Source organism: Camelus bactrianus, chromosome 9, assembly GCF_048773025.1.
Source record: "Camelus bactrianus isolate YW-2024 breed Bactrian camel chromosome 9, ASM4877302v1, whole genome shotgun sequence".
Lineage (NCBI taxonomy): Eukaryota > Metazoa > Chordata > Mammalia > Artiodactyla > Camelidae > Camelus > Camelus bactrianus.
In genome coordinates, this window is record NC_133547.1 from 46603447 (window position 1) to 46622287 (window position 18841).

At 36.8% G+C, this 18841-nt stretch overlaps 1 protein-coding gene across 4 annotated transcripts in view; it reads left to right on the forward strand.

Annotated features, from left to right (window-relative positions):
* Positions 1 to 18841, forward strand: part of MAN1A2 (mannosidase alpha class 1A member 2) — a 149153-nt gene that overhangs the window by 117848 nt on the left and 12464 nt on the right. The window lies entirely within an intron of this gene.

Genomic DNA, 18841 nt, shown 5'->3' on the forward strand with positions numbered 1-18841 from the left:
TTACATACCTGCAGACTGTACATGGCACCATTCACAGTCAAGAGAAATAGAAACAAATGTAAAGATGCAGTATTGAATTATAGCTGCAGCACATCCTTTCTACTGTAGTAATTTTGTAGCCACCTCCTGTTGCTGTTGCAGTGAGCTCGTGTTGTGAGTATCTGCTTAAAATGCCAAGTGATGCTAATCATCTCCATCTGAGTGGTTTGTCTCTCCAGTAAACTGTATATCAAGCAAAAAGTGATCTCTCGCAGTCCTTGCATATTTTTCAGCATGTTTAGTGCGATAACATAAAGCTTGACTAACACCATAGGACCCCATACAGAGTGCCACTGGTGATGTTGGACAGTCTCCCAAGTAGCAGAGAAAAGTCATGACATTACAAGAAAAAGTTGAATTCCTTGATATGTGTGTAGATTGAGGTCTGCTGCTGGGATTTCTCACCATTGCACAGTAAATGGATCCAATGTAAGGATGATTTTTTAAAAAAAGAATCAAAAGGAAATTCATGAAGCTTTCACTGTAGCTACATCAGCAGGCACAAGGACCTTGCACTTTTTGCAAAATACCTTTTTGTCTTGTATTGAAAGTGCAGCTTTTGTATCCGTGTAGAGTTGCTGTAAAAGAGGCATACCTATAGACTCACATGATTTGAGAAAAAGCAAAGTCATTTTTTTGACAACTGAAAGCAAAAGGAAGGTAAAGGACCTAAAGCTGGAGAATTTAATGCCAGTAAAGGATGGTTTGATAATTTTAGAAAGAGATTTGGTTTGAAAAATGTCAAGATAACACAACAGGAGAAGCAGCTTCTGCCAACCAAGAGACAGCAGACGAGTTCCCAGACACTATTAAGAAAATCATTGAAGGGAAAGAGTATCTGCCTGAACAGGTTTTTAATGCAGATGAAAGTGCCCTATTCTGTGAAAAAGTGCCATAGAGGACATTTGGTATTAAGGAAGAGAAGTAAGTACCAGAATTTAAAGCATTAAGATATAGGCTAACTCGACTGTTTTGTGCAAATGCAGTTAGGTTGTGATCAGGACTGCCCTTATCTATAAAACTGCTAACCCTTGAGACTTGAAGAGGAAAGGTAAACACATGCAAAACATCTTTTGGTTGTACAATAACCGAAAGGCCTGGAGGAGAATTCTTTTCCTAGAGTGTTCCGTTGATGCTTTGTCCCTGAAGTCGGGATGTACCTTGCCAATAAGGACTGCCTTTTAAAGTTCTCGTTACTGGACAATGCTGCCCCTGGCCACCTAGAACACCGGTTTAACACCGGAGGTATCAGAGTGGTCTGCCTGCACCTAAACACGTCTCTAGTTCAGCCTCTAGATCAGGGGTCATAAGGACCTTTAAGGCTCATTATACATGGTACTCTACGGAAAGGATGGTCAGTGCTGTGGAAGAGAACCCAACAGAGAGAACATCATGAAAGTCTAGAAGTCGTACACGATTGAAGATGCCATCATTGTTAAAGAAAAAGCCATGAAAGCCATCAAGCCTGAAACAATAAATTCCTGCAGGAGAAAACAGTGTCCGGATGTTGTGCGTGACTTCACAGGATTTATGACAGAGCCAGTTAAGGAAATCATGAAACAGATTGTGGATATGGCAAAAAGGAGGGGGATGAAGGATTTCAAGATATACCTCTTGGAGAAATTCAAAAGCTATTAGATGCCTCACCAGAGGAATTAGCAGAAGACTAGTGCTTCCAAACCAGTGGCAGATAATGAGGAGGAAGACAGAAGAAGCTAGCTGTGCCAGAAAACAAACTGACCTTACACAGTCTTGAAGAAAGGTTCCAGTTATTCAAGACTGCTTTTGACTTCTTTTACGACACGGACCTTCTAAGATAAGGACACTGAAAGTAAAGCAAACAGCGGAAGAAGGATTAGTACCACATAGAAACATTTTTAGAGAAATGAAAAAGCAGAAAAGTCAGAAGTCATGATGTATTTCTGTAAAGCTACGCTGAGCGTGCCTGCCTCTCCTGCCCCCGCTTCCACCTCTGCCACCTCTGAGACAGCGAGACCAGCCCCGCCTCTTTCTCTTCCTCCTCAGTCCGCTCAGTGTGAAGTCAGTGAGGTGGAGACCTTTATGATGATCCACTTCCACTTAATGAATAGATCATCGTGCTATACAGTTAATAACTGTGTCTGTTGTGCGTGTGTGCGTGTTCTTGTGAAAATCTAATAACTGTATGGCAAGAACTGTACCGTACGTGACGTTTTGTGTCATCATCATTGACATATTCATTGTGTAGAAAGAACATTGTGTGCAAGATTTGTACCGAAGTGGATACCCTATCCTTACATCGGCATAAGATGAGTAATGTTTAAAATAAAATTAATAATGTGTTAGTCTTCTTACTATTTTATAACTTGCTCTCAAAGAATTACTGTGCAGTATGCATGCCCCTCTCTCATTATTGGAGAAACTGGGTATCAGCCTATCACCACAGATAGTGGTTTTTAGAAATATGTAGCAATGTTTCTAATTCTGTATTACAAATATGATTGTAAAACTCTATGCCATGAATATTTCCCAATTTATTTATTTGTGTATAGGCTAGGCTACTGTGAGGCAATCATATCAAGCACACTAGGCTACCATTAAGCAGTCATATTGCTGCTGCTTTGTTATCAGTGCATGAATCTTTATACCTGTAAATAAATATGAATTTCTTTTTCACATTATCTTCCAATTTTGATGTCTAGTGTCAGTAACACATACGACATGTGCACTATTTCGTATCATATACAATACTGATGTAGGTACAGACAGCAAATTCATCTTATAAACAGATGACATAAACTTATGGTATTGATAAATATGGTACTGTACATGTATATTTTCTTCCCTTATGGTTTTCTTGATAACACTTTATTTTCCCTGTTTTACTTTAATGTAAGAATACAGTATATAATACATGTAATATACAAAATATGTTAATCAGCGATGTTATCTGTAAGGCTTTCAGTCAACATTAGGCTATTAGTAGTTAAGTTCTGGGGGAGTCAAAAGTTACACACACATTTCTGTCTGCACATGGAGACAGGGCCCCTAACCCCCACGTTGTTCAAGGGTCAATTAATTGTATTATTAAACAGTTCTTGATGTATCCTTTTAGAAATTTTCTGGGCATATACAAACATACAAATTTATAATGTGTATCCTTTAGTAGCCTTTTACTTTTTCCCCACATGTACGATCACATATACCTGCTATTCTGAAACTTGCATGTTTTTGTCTTACTCTTTGTCTAGAAAAAGTTTACATGTAGACATATATGAATCCAGCAAGGAATATATCCTGATTGATTTAATCAGTACCCTGTTGTAGGTGTATAAGTTGGTTCTAGTTTTTTGCTGTTATAAACAGTGTGGCAGTGAATTCCCTTTTGCATATATCTCTGCTCCCTATGTGAATATAAATATTGATTAGATTTCTAGAAGTAAAATGGCTGGGTCAAAGGGCATAAGCATTTGAATTGTGATAACTTTAATTAAACAAAATAAGCCTAGGGAGCTAACTCTATACAAAACTCACAGATAGAAAGCTGTGGAAATTTGGGGAAAATATATGTGTTTCAGAAAATTAACTAACTGTAAATGTTCAAATCAAGAGAGTATTTGAGAAGTAAAGAAACATTTAGATAATACTTGAAGTAAGGTTTGAATGAGCAGAATTTTTTTTAAAGTCTATTTTAAATTATTTTGAATTTTAAGTGATTTGGAATAAACTCAGAATAAATCACTTTTTTTTCTATAGTTTAAGAACACAGATTAAAAGTCAATCGGAGGTTCTTAGGAAATAAATGAGAATAAAAATTTAGCATTTGGAAAAAAGAAAAGTCAACATTTGCTCACCCCTTTAAACTATTATAATTTCCTGGGATTCTTAATTCTACCTCTTTGCTCTTTATTATAGATCTGAGCTTTATTTCTTTATTGAGAAAATAGTGATCAAAATATAGTGATGATACAATGTAAAATATGAAATAATTCATCCAACATATGCTTATTGTTATAAAGTACAGGTACTTTTTTTTAAAGACCATCAGCTCACATCCCCCAGAGACCAGAGGAAAGGCTATAGTTTATTTAGTTAAAAAAAAAAGGCCAGCTATGTATCTTTAACAGAAGGGTACAAAACATTACAACAAAACATAATCTAAGTTTAGACTTAGAGAAAAGTTTCAAATCTCTAGCCAACTAATTGTCACCTGGGAATGAGACACTGAGTATGGGAGTGAGGAATAGGTGAGGGGCAGGAGGGGCTGTTTCCCGTAAAGGCCCATCTTCAGCTGTTAGAGCCATGCTCATTTAACGGTAAGGGAAGAATTCAAAGAGCTTGAGGCTTTGTTTTTTTCTTTCTTTCTTCATTAAACTGAGGTGCTGTGAAAGGTGACAAGAGGGTGACTGCACCTGTGGGACCGCTTACACACAAGGCTCCTCAAACCCACACTACAGTCATATGTGCCAGGGATACACCTGTAAATGTAGTAGAGAGTAATCCTGACAGCCAGAAACTTACACATTGCATTCACGCTCTCCCTCGTTTATAATTGCTATATTTTTTGAACCCTTGCCTGTGAAAATATGCCCTACATGTGTGTATCATCTGTACTCCATTATTCTCTCCACTTGGCCTGCTTTATTTTCCGTCATAGCACTGTCACCACCTGACATATATGCTTATTTTTTATCTGTCTCCGCCAGTAGAATGTGAGCTTCATAACTGCAAGGACTTTTCCTTTTAACTCTTCTCACCTCCCTAGCACACAAGTGAGGTACTCAATAAATGTGTCGAATAAATCTTTAGCCTTTGTTATGTAAGAAAAAAACAGTTGGCCATTTGCATCTGTACCCTGCTCTTACGTAGTATTTTTTCAGCTTTATTGAGATATAATTGACATATATCATTGTGTAAGTTTAAGGTGTACAAGGGGATGACTCGATACACCTGTATATTGTAATGTGATTACCACCATAATGCTAGCTAACACCTCCATCGCGTCCCATCGTTACCATTTCTTTTTTGTTGTGAGAACGTTTAAAGATCTACTCTCTTGGCAACTTTCCAAGTATATAATACAGCATTTGTTAACTGTTATTGCAGTGCTCTACATTAGATTCCCAGAATTTGTCTTCTCACTGAAATTTGTACCTCTTGACTAACACCTGCCCAATCCCCCCCACCCCACCCTTCAGTCCCTGGTAATCACCATTCTACTCTTGTTTCTACACAAGTTCAGCTTTTTTAGATTCCTCATATGGATATCATAACAATATTTGTCTTTGACTTATCTCACTTAATCGTAATGCACTCAAGTTCCATCTATGTTGTTGCAAATGGCAGCTTTCCTTTTCTCATAGCTGAATGACTAGTGTGTATATATAGATATCTAAGTTGGTTCTAGTTTTTTGCTGTTATAAACAGTGTGGCATATATATACACACGCATACGCACACATAACACATCTTCTTTATCCATTCATCTGTTGAGGGACACTTGGGTTGTTTGCTTATCTTGGCTACTGTGAAGCTTGGCTTATGCTGCAGTAAACATGGGAGTGCAAGTATCTCTTTGATATCTTGTTTTCATTTCTTTTGGATATATACCCAAAAGTGGGATTGCTGGATCATACATTCGTTCTAGTTTTAGTTCTTTGAGGAACCGCCATACTGTGGCTGTGCCAATACACATTCCCACCGACAGTACACAGGGTTTCCTTTTCTCCACATCTTCACCAACACTTACCTCTTGTCTTTTTGATAATACTTGTTCTAACAGGTGTGAGGTGGTATCTCATTGTGGTTTTGATTTGCATTTCCCTGATGATTAGCGATGTTGGGCATCTTCACATGTACCGGTGGTTGGCCATTTGTATGTCTTTTTGGAAAAATGTCTATTTGGTTTCTCTTCCTATTTTTTTATTGGATTATTTGATTTTTAGCTATTGAGTTGTACTAGTTCTTTATATATTTTTATTTTCTCCTGTAGGTTGCCTTTTCATCTTTTGGATGATTTCTCTTTGCTGTGCAGAAGCTTTTTAGTTTGATCTAGTTCCACTTATTTATTTTTGCCTTCATTGCTTTTGCTTTTGGTGTCATATCCAAAAAGTCATTACCAAGACCCATGTCAAGGAACTCTTTCTCTGTTTTCTTTTAGGAGTTTTACAGTTTCAGGTCTTAAGCAGTAGTTTTTAATTGTATCACTTTATAATTTCTAGGTGTATGTTAGGACATTCCTGATTATCTTATATGAAATTTCCAATTGCCCCCTTAGTCCCTCATTTTCCCTTAGTTTAATTTTCTCCATAGCACCTCTCCTCTGACATATTGTAGGATTTCCTCAGGCATCATTCCCCCAACCTAGAATATAGACTCCAGGCAGGCAGCGATTTTATGTGAGTTGTTGTATCCCCAGCATCAGTGGTGGGGCCGCACATTCTTGTTTCAGTATTATTTGTGGAATAAAAGATTGAATCATTTGATTCCAAGAGACAGAGTTGACTTAAAGCAGCAATTTTTTAAAATCTTACAAAAATTGAAGTAGGAAGAAGAGAATAATAGACTTATTTCCTGCTTGAGGCTCAGGGCTTGAACTCAGAATTCAGTTAGTGCTAGAATATAGCTAAAAATGAGTGAGCCAAGGAATTGATAAAGCAAGAGGAAATGGCCCAAGTCAATCTGTGAAAAGTGGGGGAGTCGGGGCAGTTGATCTGTTTTCAGTAGAGAGTTGAAGGTTCAGATGCCCACGTGAAGGAGTGAAGCCGAAACAGCACAGACTGACCGGTGTTAGGAGTCACACAGAGTTGATAAACCTAGCGCAGCGGTTCTTAAACTTGGGCATGCACCAGAATCGCCTGGAAAGCTTCTCAAAACACGGATTGCTGGGCTCCGTTGCCGCAGTTTCTGATTAGTTGGTCTAGAGTGGGTTCTGAGAATCTGCATTTTTAACAAGTTTGAAGGTGATACTGATGCTGCTGGTCTGGAGGATTGCACTTTGAGAATCACTGACACCTGTGACTCAGTAGACCACTTACAGAAGCAGTCAGGGAGCAAGGAATTCCTATACTGAAAAGGAGCAGCTAGTGTACCATGAGATCAGGTAGGCAAATGATTGCTTAACTGCTGTATTCATGTAGTCCAGTGTCCTGAAATGGTAACAATGAAGGACCATTATTAGGTCTTAACCCAACAGGTTAGGACTTAACCACAGTGTCAGTGCAATCCAGATAATAGACACTAGGGGACACACACACACTGAGTGAGTTCTACTTGCACTATTTAAATAAGCATTTTTTTCAGTTTCCAAACTTCTGTACTTGAAATATCCTTGCCAGTTTTCTTTTGCTACAGTAGAGGGAGCTAAAACTCAAATTGTAGTTATGTAGCAATAAAACATAATAAGATTATTTTCCTTTTCTATCAGTCTTTTTTTCTTAACTTTAAAAATTGGCTTTATTGAAGTATTCTAAGTGTACAGTTCATTGTATTTTGACAAATATGTAAGCCTGGGTAACTAATGCCATAGGTAAGATGGAACATTTCCATCCTAGTCTTGCAATGAGTTCCACCCCAACCCTGAACACATAGCTGCTTTCTGGCACTATAGGTTGCCTGTTTTAGAATTTCATAGAATTGGAATCATGCATTAAATACTTATTTTTGCCTGGCATTCTTTTCAGCATATTTTTTTAGCTCAGTCAGTGTTGTTGCATGTATCAGTAGTTCATTCCTCTCTCTCGGTAAGTATTCTATTGTATAGCAATGTCACATTTTGTTTATTCACTTCACATTTTGTTTATTCACTTTTTGGTGATCCATTAGTCATACGGTTTTGAAAGGAAAAAAGAAATTATGTCTACCATTTGGCTACACATAAGTGGCTTGCTCTTAATTTTTCCTGTCTAGGAATTTTTTAATTCTTCCCTTTAAAGTATCTAATGTCATCTAATTTGCTACTAAATAAAATTCTAAATGTTTTAAATCTTGGTGCTTCTTAAAGCAAAGATGGCAAAGAAAGAACTGTAGGAGCTAAAATCTGTGGCAACAGTTTTCCTCTCCAAACTCAAGTAAAATTGTTGCATGAAGTTTATTGTTCTAAGTTTGTCCTGGTTTAAAAAAAAATTCCAGTGAGACTTCTATTTCTCCGTTTGCAAGCAATTTTACTAAGCATATTTTTCTCGATATTAGCTGGGTTTGCTAGTTAGCTGCTTTTTCTAGGGGGAATATTTTAGTATTATGAAGAAGCTAGTAATACATGAATAGAGTAATAGATTTGTGATAAAGAAACATACCAAAATGTTAATTGTAGTGTCTAGGAAGTAAGTATATATGGGTTTCACTATAAACTCTTTTAAAGTTTCTGTAGGTTTGAAAGTTTCATAATAAAATATTGAGGAGTAGAGGAAGGAGGGGAAGAAGCTAGTAAACTGTTGTCTGGGAGACTGATGTTATCACATCCTCCAGTAGTTCCGGTCCTTCTTTTCATAGCTACTGTTATCTTCCTTTGCCTGTAAAGTTATTCTCAGTGTAAGCAAATGAATGTATAGTTAGCCAGCTATCAGACCATTAAAGCTAATTCCCTAGTGAACAAGGTTTTGAAGTAAGTTCAAAGGCAGTTCTGGTAATGGTTTTGTCAACAAAGCATCAAGAATAGTATGACTCAGGTTTGTCATCAAAAGTATCTGAGTAATAAAGTTGTGAGAGAGGAAGAATCAGTGAGATAGATGGTCGAGGTCAGGATTCTTTGACAGGAAAAAATAGTTCAAGAGGGAAGACTCAAAAACAAAGCCACTATTCTCTTCCATTTATCTTTTATGTTTTATATTTTTTCTTGTCTGTAACTGTATCCTAAAGTTAACTTTCTACCATTAGAGAAAGTGTTTTTTCAGCTGGATGAGAAAAGTAGCGCTGAATCTCCTGTTATCTGCTATTCTCTGCTCACTTAACCCTGAGGCTGTTTTACAAACTTAAGTCAAGTCAATAAGTATTTATTAAGTAGCTGCTCTCTTCTCAGGATTGTGCTATTTGAAAATTAAAGTGTATGAAACATGTTCTCTACTCACAAGGAGCATGTAGTCTAGTTAAGAAATCTCTTCTGGTCATGGGCAAATTCAGTAGAAGTGCAAAGTATACATAGTCAGATGCTAAATAGAATATAAATGTTTTGGAAATTCAGAGAAGAGAACTTTGGTGTGAGCTAGAGTGGTCATGAAAAAAGATCGAAATGATATTAAATGATATATAAGATATTAATAGGCGATGGGAAGCAGAAAGTCATTTCATGAAAAGAGGGATCCCGCTTGAGATAATAAATTCTACCTTTCTTTAAAAAGACAGTAAGGAAACTAGCCTGACTAAAGAATATTCACTAGAAATAATGGAAGATAGGTGTCTAGAATCAAAATCAGGACAGCAACTATATGGATGAACGTTGAGGACATTATGTGACGTGAAGTAAGCCAATCACAAAAAGACAAATACTGTTATGATTCCATTTATGTGAAGTATTTATAATCATATTCATACAAAAAGGAAGTTGAAGGTGGTTTACCAGAGGCTGGGGAGAGACAAAAAGGAAGTTGTTGTTTAAAGGGTATAGAGTTTCAGTTTTGCAAGATGAAGAAGTTTTGGAGATACGTTTCACAGCAATGTGAATATACTTAACTACTGAATTTAAAAACGGTTAAGATGGTAAATTTTATGTTACATGTTTTTACCACAATGAAACTTAGAGGAGCAATGGTGTGCTACAAAGGGAATCATAAGATAAAATGCCAAAGCATCTGTACTTTAACTCCAACCCCTATAGCTTGCCCTGGAATGTAATGAAGGGAAAACAGATATGACTGAGAGGAAACTGGAGCCCCAAAGGGACAGAAGTAACTTGTTTTAAATGATTGCCAGGATCCAAAGAAATTACATATCAAGATACTACTACAAATGTGATTTTATAATCAATATTAATGTTCTTTCAGGAATGATGGAGAGAAACAGAACAGATTTATATAACTTTAAAGAAGGGAAAGGTTGGATTGAGAAAAATAAAAATAGATTAATTTAATGTCCATTTTCATGAAATTCTAGAAAGTCGTGGTATGAAGCCTTTCTTAGGGATCAGTGATCAGGAAGAGCAGAGAGGGTGCCTAAGAACAAGTTCTTGCTGGACAGCATCGCACGTTCTTTTTGAGCTGGGTTACTGTTAGAGGGTAAGGGATTCCATAAACATAGTTAATGGTGTTCAGCAAATCATTTGACAACGTATTTTAAGATGGAAGAGCAGGGCTTTTGTTTCCTGCAAGGTGGGATATCAGGGATCAGATTTACCCTTCCCTCTGAAACAAACAGATAAACTGTGTATGAAACAATGGTTTTCAAAACACTGGACAAGAGGCAGTGAAGGACTGTAGTGTCTGAGAGATGGGACATGGCATAAACTGGGTAGGGCCCTGCTTTTGCCCCAGCTTGCTGTCTTGATAGAGTTTCCAGTCTACTGCACGGGGAGGGGGCCCTGAGGCACAGTCTAGCAGATCCCTTGAGGAGATGGAGCTGTGAGTCCAAGGAAGCCAAGATAGCTAGTGTTCATAGGAGAGTAGCAGAGAAGGGAGAGCTGTACAGAGAGAACCCAGGAGAGCCCCCTGGAGCATTCAGCAGAATGAAGAAACTGCCTGAGTTAAAGGAAAGAATCACCTGTGAGGGATTAAAGGGTTCAATTTATCATGATCGCACAGGACCAGGAGCAGTACCTGGTTTCAGTTGCCTGACTGAGAAAACTCCTAACTCACAGGACTCTGAGTGGAGTACTGAGGACAGTCCTGCCTGTAGTGGGGGATAATCTACAGGCTTTGGGTCTGCACAGCAAACTGTGAAAGCAAGACCTGAGAGGATCGAACTGTTTCCCAGTAACTATATTCCTGAGCAAAACTCAGGATTTATAGTAATAAAAACATATCCAGCAACCAACAAGGTAAAATCCACAATGCCTGTCATCCACTCAAAGGTATCATGTATGCAAAGAAGCAGAAAAACATGACCTATCATGAGAATGATCAATTGAAACTACAAACTTACATACATGTTAGAATTAGCAAACAACAATTATTATGACTATATTCTATATATTCAAAAAGTTAAGTAGAGACATGGAAGATATTAAACCCAAATCAAACTTCTAGAAGTTAAAACTGCAGTGTCTGAATTGGAAAAGTATGCCATATAAGATTAAGAGCAGATTAGACATTGCAGAAAAAAAGACGAGTGAAGTTAAAGGCATAACAGTAGAAATCGAAATGAGCAAAGAAAAGAATCATAAGAATGAAAAGAGCATCAGTGAGCTGTGTAACAACTGCACATGTATGTATATATATGGAGTCTCTCTGAAGGGAAGGACGGAGGGATGAAGGAAAAAAAAACTGGCCACAATCTTTCCAAACTTGATGTAAACACTACACCCACATATGAGGAAGCTGAACAAACTTCAAGAAACATGAAGAAGACCTCAACCAAGGCACTTTGTAATCAAAGTGCTCAAAAATAGTGATAAAGACAAAAATTTTAGAAGCAACCAGAGGAGAAAGACAAGTTAGACAAAAGGAGCAAATGTAAGAATGACAGCAGAGAGCTCACTGAAAATAAGACTAAAATCCCTCATGAACATAGCTATAAAATAGCTTAAAAAGATGCTAGTAAATCAAATCTAACAACATATTAAATAGATAATACATCATGACCCAAGTGGGTTTATTCCAGGTATGGAGGCTTGACTTAACAACTGAAAATCAGTCAATGAACTGTAAGAGAAAAACCTTATTATCACCTCAGTAGACAGAGAAAAATCATTTGAGAGAATCCAACATCCATTTCTGATAAAACTCTTAGCAAACAAAAAATAGAAAGGAACTTTCTTAACCTGCTAAAGGACATATATGAAGAACCTGTAGCTGGCATTGTCCTGAAAAGCTAAGATCCTGCTAAATGCCTCTTAAGATCAGGAATGAGACAAGAATATCTATTCACTTCTATCTAGCCTTGTACTGGAGGTTCTCACCAGCACAGTCAGACAAGAAGAAGAAATAAAAGACATCCAGACTGAAAAGGAAGAAATTAAACTACCTCTTTTTTTTTTAAGAGGCTATTGATTGTACTGTATAATAATCCTGTGGAGTTTCTCAAGAAGTTCCTAGAACTAATAAGTGAATTTAGCAGGGTTGCAAGTAGAAGATCAATATGTTAAAGTCAGTTGTATATACTAACAGTGAAGGAGCAGAAATTAAAACAAAAATGCCACTTATAATAAAAGCACAAAGATATGAAATATTTGGGGATAAATCTTGCCAAAACTCATATAAGACCTGTACACTGAAAACTAAATATTGCTGAGAGAAATTAAAGACCTAAATAAATGGAGAGCGAGTCATTTTGTGTGTGGTCCTGAAAACTCAGCATTACACTGTTAATTCTCCCTCAGTTGATCTATACTTATACAATCCCAGTAAAATCCCTGGAGGCCTTTTTTGGTGGAAATTAATAAACTCTGAAGTTCATATGGAAATGCAAAGAACCTAGAATAACCAAAACAAGTTTGAAAAAGAACAAAGTTGAAAACCTAATACTACCTGATTTCAAGATTTGTTATAAAGCTGTCATAATCAAAGCAAGGTGGTATTGGTGTAATAGATAATAGTAACTGGTAGACAAATAGCATCAATGAAACAGAAGAGAATCTGGGGGGGAACCCCATATACGTATATGTGTGTATATAGGCAAGCTGATTTTTGACAAAGGTACAAAGGCAGTGCAATGAGAAAAGGTAGGCTTTTCAACAAAAACTGCTAGAATCATTGGATTTCTATGTCCATATACAAAAATCAACTCAAAGTGGATTATAGACCTAAATTTAAAACCTAAAAATATATAACTTTTAGTAGAAAACATAGGAGAAAATCTGTGGCCTTGGGCTAGGCAAAGATTTCTCAGGTATTATACCAAAAGCATAATCCATAAAAGAACAAATTGATCAATTGGTCTAAAAATCAAAAACATCTCTCTTTGAAAGACATTTGAAAGAGAATGAGAGAAAATGTAATGAAATGATAAAAAGACAAGTCACACACTGAAATAGAATCTTTTAAAAGTATATATTTGCTAAAGGGCTTGTATCTAGATTATGTAATACATTCTAAAAACTCAACAATAAGGTAATGTGCAACCAGTTTAAAACTAGGCAAAAGAGTTAACAGACACGTCACTTTAAAGAAGGTGTAAGGATGACAAATAAGCTCGTAGCAAACAAAAAATAGAAAGGAACTTTCTTAACCTGCTAAAGGACATATGTGAAGAACCTATAGCTGGCATTGTACTGAAAAGCTAAGATCCTGAAAAAATGCTCAACATCATTAGCACAACAAATTAAAACTACAATGAGATACCACTACATACCTAGTAGAGTGTCAAAATATACCCACACCTGAAGATACGTCTCTTTACTTTCTGACTTTGGACTTTTCATGTGGAGATACAGTGCACGGAACATCTTATTATTATGAGGAGAAAGTCAAGAAAATCATGTAAATTATGATTATTGGGGGAAAAAATTAGAAACAAAATCTCCTGTCAACTCAGAAAATCCTCCCCACACATGCAGCAGAGAAAGAAAACATTTTTATTGTTGAAAAAGCATTAAACCAGACTACAGTTTGCATCACAGGCAGATTGCAAAAACAGAAAGAAATCTCACCTTTCTATATAACGAGGCAGATATAATCAGTTACATACATGATCTGAAGATAAATGATGTACTGTCCTAATCTGAGAGCACAGTTGACCCTTGAGCAACACGGGTTTGAACTACGTGAGTTCCACTTACACGTGGATATTTACCAATAGTGAATACTATGGTAGTACATACCCGAGGTTGGTTGAATCCGCAGACGTGGAGGAACGACTAATGGGGAGGGCCTGTGGATACAGAACTTGGATTAACCCCCACATTGTTCAAGGGTCAAGGGCACTTTCTTGACAGCATCACTTGCTATACATAGTTCATTCTACATAGTTCATTCTAAATTCATTTGGTAATTGGGTGGCCATCTATATTCGTTGCCTTTATCCAAGAGAAAAATAATAACTCTTTTTTATCTTTATAACAAGTGGGTAGTTAGAGCTTGGAGAAAGGCACCTAACCTTCCAGGGACAAGGAGATTGGGGTGCTGTCTTCTCTGGTGTTTACATTTCAAAGGCATGGCTCCCGAGCCTTTTAAGAAAAACATTCCTATTGTATAAATATATACCACATCTTCTTTATCCAGTCACCTGTTTATGGACATTTAGGCTGTTTCCATGTTTTGGCTATTGTAAATAGTGCTGCTATATGAACATTGGGGTGCAGGTGTCATCCTGGAGTAGGGTTCCTTCTGGATATAAGCCCAGGAGCGGGATTCCTGATTCATACGGTAAGTCTATTCCTAGTCTTTTGAGGAATCTCCACACTGTTTTCCACAGTGGCTGCACCAAACTGCATTCCCACCAGCAGTGTAGGAGGGTTGCCTTTTGTCCACAGCCTCTCCAGCATTTGTCATTTGTGGTTTTTTGAATGATGGCCATTCTGACTGGTGTGAGGTGATACCTTATTGTAGTTTTGATTTGCGTTCCTCTGATAATTAGTGATATTGAGCATTTTTTCATGTGCCTTTTGATCATTTGTACGTCTTCCTTGGAGAATTGCTTGTTTAGGTCTTCTGCCCATTTTTGGATTGGGTTGTTTGTTTTTTTCTTATTGAGTCGTGTGAGCTGCTCATATATTTTGGAGATCAAGCCTTTGTTGGTTTCATTTGGCAAAAATTTTCTCCGTGGAATACTACTCAGCCATAAAAACCGACAACATAACGCCATTTGCAGCAACATGGATGCTCCTGGAGAATGTCATTCTAAGTGAAGTAAGCCAGAAGGAGAAAGAAAAATACCATATGAGATTGCTCATATGTGGAATCTAAAAAACAAAAACAAACAAACAAAACAAAGTGTAAATACAGGACAGAAATAGACTCATAAACATAGAATACAGACTTGTGGTTGCCAGGGGGGTGGAGGGTGGGAAGGGATAGACTGGGATTTCAAAATAGTAGAATAGATAAACAAGATTATACTGTATAGCACAGGGAATCACAGAGGGAAAAATATGATAATGAGTGTGTATATGTCCATGTATGACTGAAAAATTGTGCTGAACACTAGAATTTGACACAACATTGTAAAATGATTATAAATCAATAAAAAATGTTTAAAAAAAGAAATGTCAAGAAGATCATAATAAAATCTCTGAGTTTAGCTTTTTTGAGTTATTTAATGTAAATGAGTATTAACTGATCTGTGGTAAACTAGACAGTAAAAGCAAACCAAGAGAAAAATGCAATCCTCTTGTTGTCTGCCTCTGAAAGTTTTTCAAGATTTGGCAATGGCTGTATTTGATGGAGCTTATTTACTTAATAAAAGAGTAACAACCCCCCCCCCAAAAAAGAAAAACATTCCTAGATTATAAAGCTGGCAAGAGGTTTATGAAGCTTTTAAAAAGATTTACATACAAATCAAAGGGACAATTGGAAGTTTTCTCAAGGCAATGACCTAAGATAAGGGGAAAAAGGGATAAGGTCTTTTGGCATCAGAAGAAATTTAATATTTTTTCATTAATCTTTAAAAGCCCAGAGATCTGACAATGTTTTACTACTGAATTAACCAACCTTTGTTATCATCTGCCTCTAGGCTTTTTGTTATATGAGATAATCCCCACTGTTTATGTAGTTTAGGTATCCTCTAACCTAAAGGAAAATCATCCTAACTTATTTGACCCCTAAAGGCAGAGGAAAATGAATTTTCTCCAGCTTCCTTATATAAAGGAAGCCTAAACCATTGCAGATACCAGAAATGTTCTGCCTCCTTCAGGTCATCTTTTTAAAACTACATTTGAATCTATAATGTACCCACATTTGTTTCAATAGTTTTTTCTTCCCTACTCCTTTCCCGCAAGAAACAACTCTGAGATTTGAGAAAAAGTGTGGAGAAAGGCAGATCTTTTGGAGAGGTTTTAGAAATAATTTCCACTGAGTGTCTTCAGTTTAGTTTGATTTCTCACGAGTCTGTTTCTAAGACATTATTTAAACATTAGGAGTACAAGGGAATGGAAGGTTTAAGTAAATTATTTTTCAAACAATCTGAGGTTTTCTTATGAGTTATTTGTAGTCCCTGATGTAAGCCTCTAGAGTTGTAACATCTATCCATAATACCCTGGGCATTGCCATTGGTAGTTGTGAAAAAGAATAAACAAAGTCATCAAGGCTCATTTGATAAACGTAAAGGATTAAGTGAAGAACAATTTAACTTAAGGTTCTTTTAGCCTTACCATTTCTCCATAGACACTTAAATGTTTCTCCTCAGACTTAATTGACTGTTCTTCCTGTAAAACTTAACCTGTTTGGTGGTTACCACCAACACTTAGATTGAGATGACTTCTAGCACCATCACCTCTGTATGTCTTGTCTTTAAAGATAAGAGGAAGATGAAAGAGATGTATGTGAATAGTATTTAAAAATAGCTCTGGTGCAGGGAGGGTATAGCTCAAGTGGTAAAGCTCATGTTTGGCATGCATGAGGTCCCGGGTTCAATCCCCAGTACCTCCTCCAAAAAATAAGTAAGTAAACCTAATTACCCCCCCGAAAATAGCTCTAAAAAGCAAGCAAGACATCCAATAAAGCTGAAGTACTTAACAGCACCTTTTTATATAGTTACAGGCCTTTGTCAACATGCCATTTGTCATCTATTATCTTTAACTTTGAACTACAGTTTTAAAATCTTTATGAGAAGAAAAAATATCTAGTAGTCTGATACCTAAGTTAGATTGTAGACTTTTCCCAACTTTCACAGCAAAGATCACACACACACTTCTCCAGTTGTTCTATTTTTAAAATCCAGGTTAAAATTCTTAAACTTAAATCAACAATAGTGTACCATGTCCTTGACATGAATTGTTTAGCTTTATTACTTTAATTTCTAACATTTATTTTGCTATAAAATTTTAAATGTATCTGGATATCTGTAGTGTGGCCTCTGCTTTCTAGAGATTGACTCTCCAAGAAGTGGTCAGTCTTATTTAAAACCCCTGCTTAAGGCCCAGAGGTGTCCTAGAAAGCCCAAGTGTGGGAGGTGTGCCAGTTTCCTAGGGCTGCCGTAACAAATTACCACAAACTTGGTGCCCTAACAGAAATTTATCCTCTCACAGTTTTGGAGGCCAGAAGTCTGAAACCAATTTCCTCTGAAGGTATCCCTTGGATGGTGGGAGCATAACTTCAGTCTTTGTCTCCACCTTCACATGACTTTCTTCCCTGTGTGTCTCTGGGTCCAAACGTCTCTTGCCTTTCTCTGGTAAAGATAGAAGTTGTTGGATTTAAGGTGCACCCTAAAACCAGAATGATTTCCTCTTGAGATCCTTGACTAATTACATCCCCAAAGACCCTATTTCCAAAGAAAGTCGCATTTTGAGGCTCCAGGTGGACATGAATTGGTAGGAGGCAGAGGAAGGAGCGGCACTAATCAACCCCCTACAATAGTATTAAGGGTATTTTTTTTAATGATTATTTAAAAATAATAGTACCACTTTTGTTATCTAAAACCTTCACGTTCATTATCTTACCGATTCTTACAACATTGTGTTTATACTTCTGTAACATCCCTCATGGAAAGGATTCATTTCGCAGGATGTTGCATTTTCTCTTTCTATTCCTTCACTTACTCCTCTCCCAAGAAGTGGTGAGATTAGGGTGAGCCTGATCCGTGAGCCCACATACAACCAAGAGACATGGAACTGCACGGAACATAGCTCCCTGGACCTACTTGTGCCCAGGACACAAACAGCTCATGCTTCTGGTCTTCATACAGAGAGGCTCTTGCTATGTTCATCCAAGTCTTTTTCAGTTCCAACTTCTCTGCCTGTAACCTGGTGAATAAATAAGTCAAGCAGATCTCAAGGCCTAGGCTCAAGGAGTAAGATTAGAAGCGCTGTTACTCTCCATTCCATCATTGCCAGTTATAAGTTGATAAGCAACCCAAAGTAAGTTTAGCTAAAATACTGTAAAGGAATTCTTCACTGAAGCCTGGTATGGCTCAACTAGTTACTGCTAAGATGAGGAGTTAGAACCCAGATATCCTGACTCTGTATAGTTGTTTTTTAATGCTTACTTTGATGACCTCCTAATAGAATTCAGATTGGAATTTGCCTGATATTATAGTTAAAAATCATTGTGTGTGTAAACTATCATTTTTAACTTTTAAGTTACCACTGTGGCTTGCAGTATTCATGGAGAGGTCAGGAGTCCTTGCCTTCATATAAATAATGCTATTACCAATTAAGAGAGACATAAATTGTTAAATCTCCTATAAATCCATAATGTTTCTGAAACCTTTATTTAACAGTTTGTAATCCCTGCTCCAAGAACTGCAAAAAATAATATATTAGGAGTGTGTAAAAGTCCTTACTGTGTCCAAATAATGTATTTTACTTATTTTCCTCAGTGTTTATTAATAAATGTGAAATAATTTATTTCTGGTTATACTATGAGCTCTGTTAGCTGCTAAAACATACGATTAATATTACATCTGATTTTTAAAAGAATATCTGAAAAATTATGAATTGGTTTGTTTTGTGCCATTTTACAGCCTTGTTTTATGTGCTTCAGACAGGTATGTGGAATTTGTTTTTTAATTGTCATATTTTAGAGGTTTAGTTGTTCATCTTACTGGCTGTTCGTATGCACTGTTTTGGATTACATTGTTTTTGT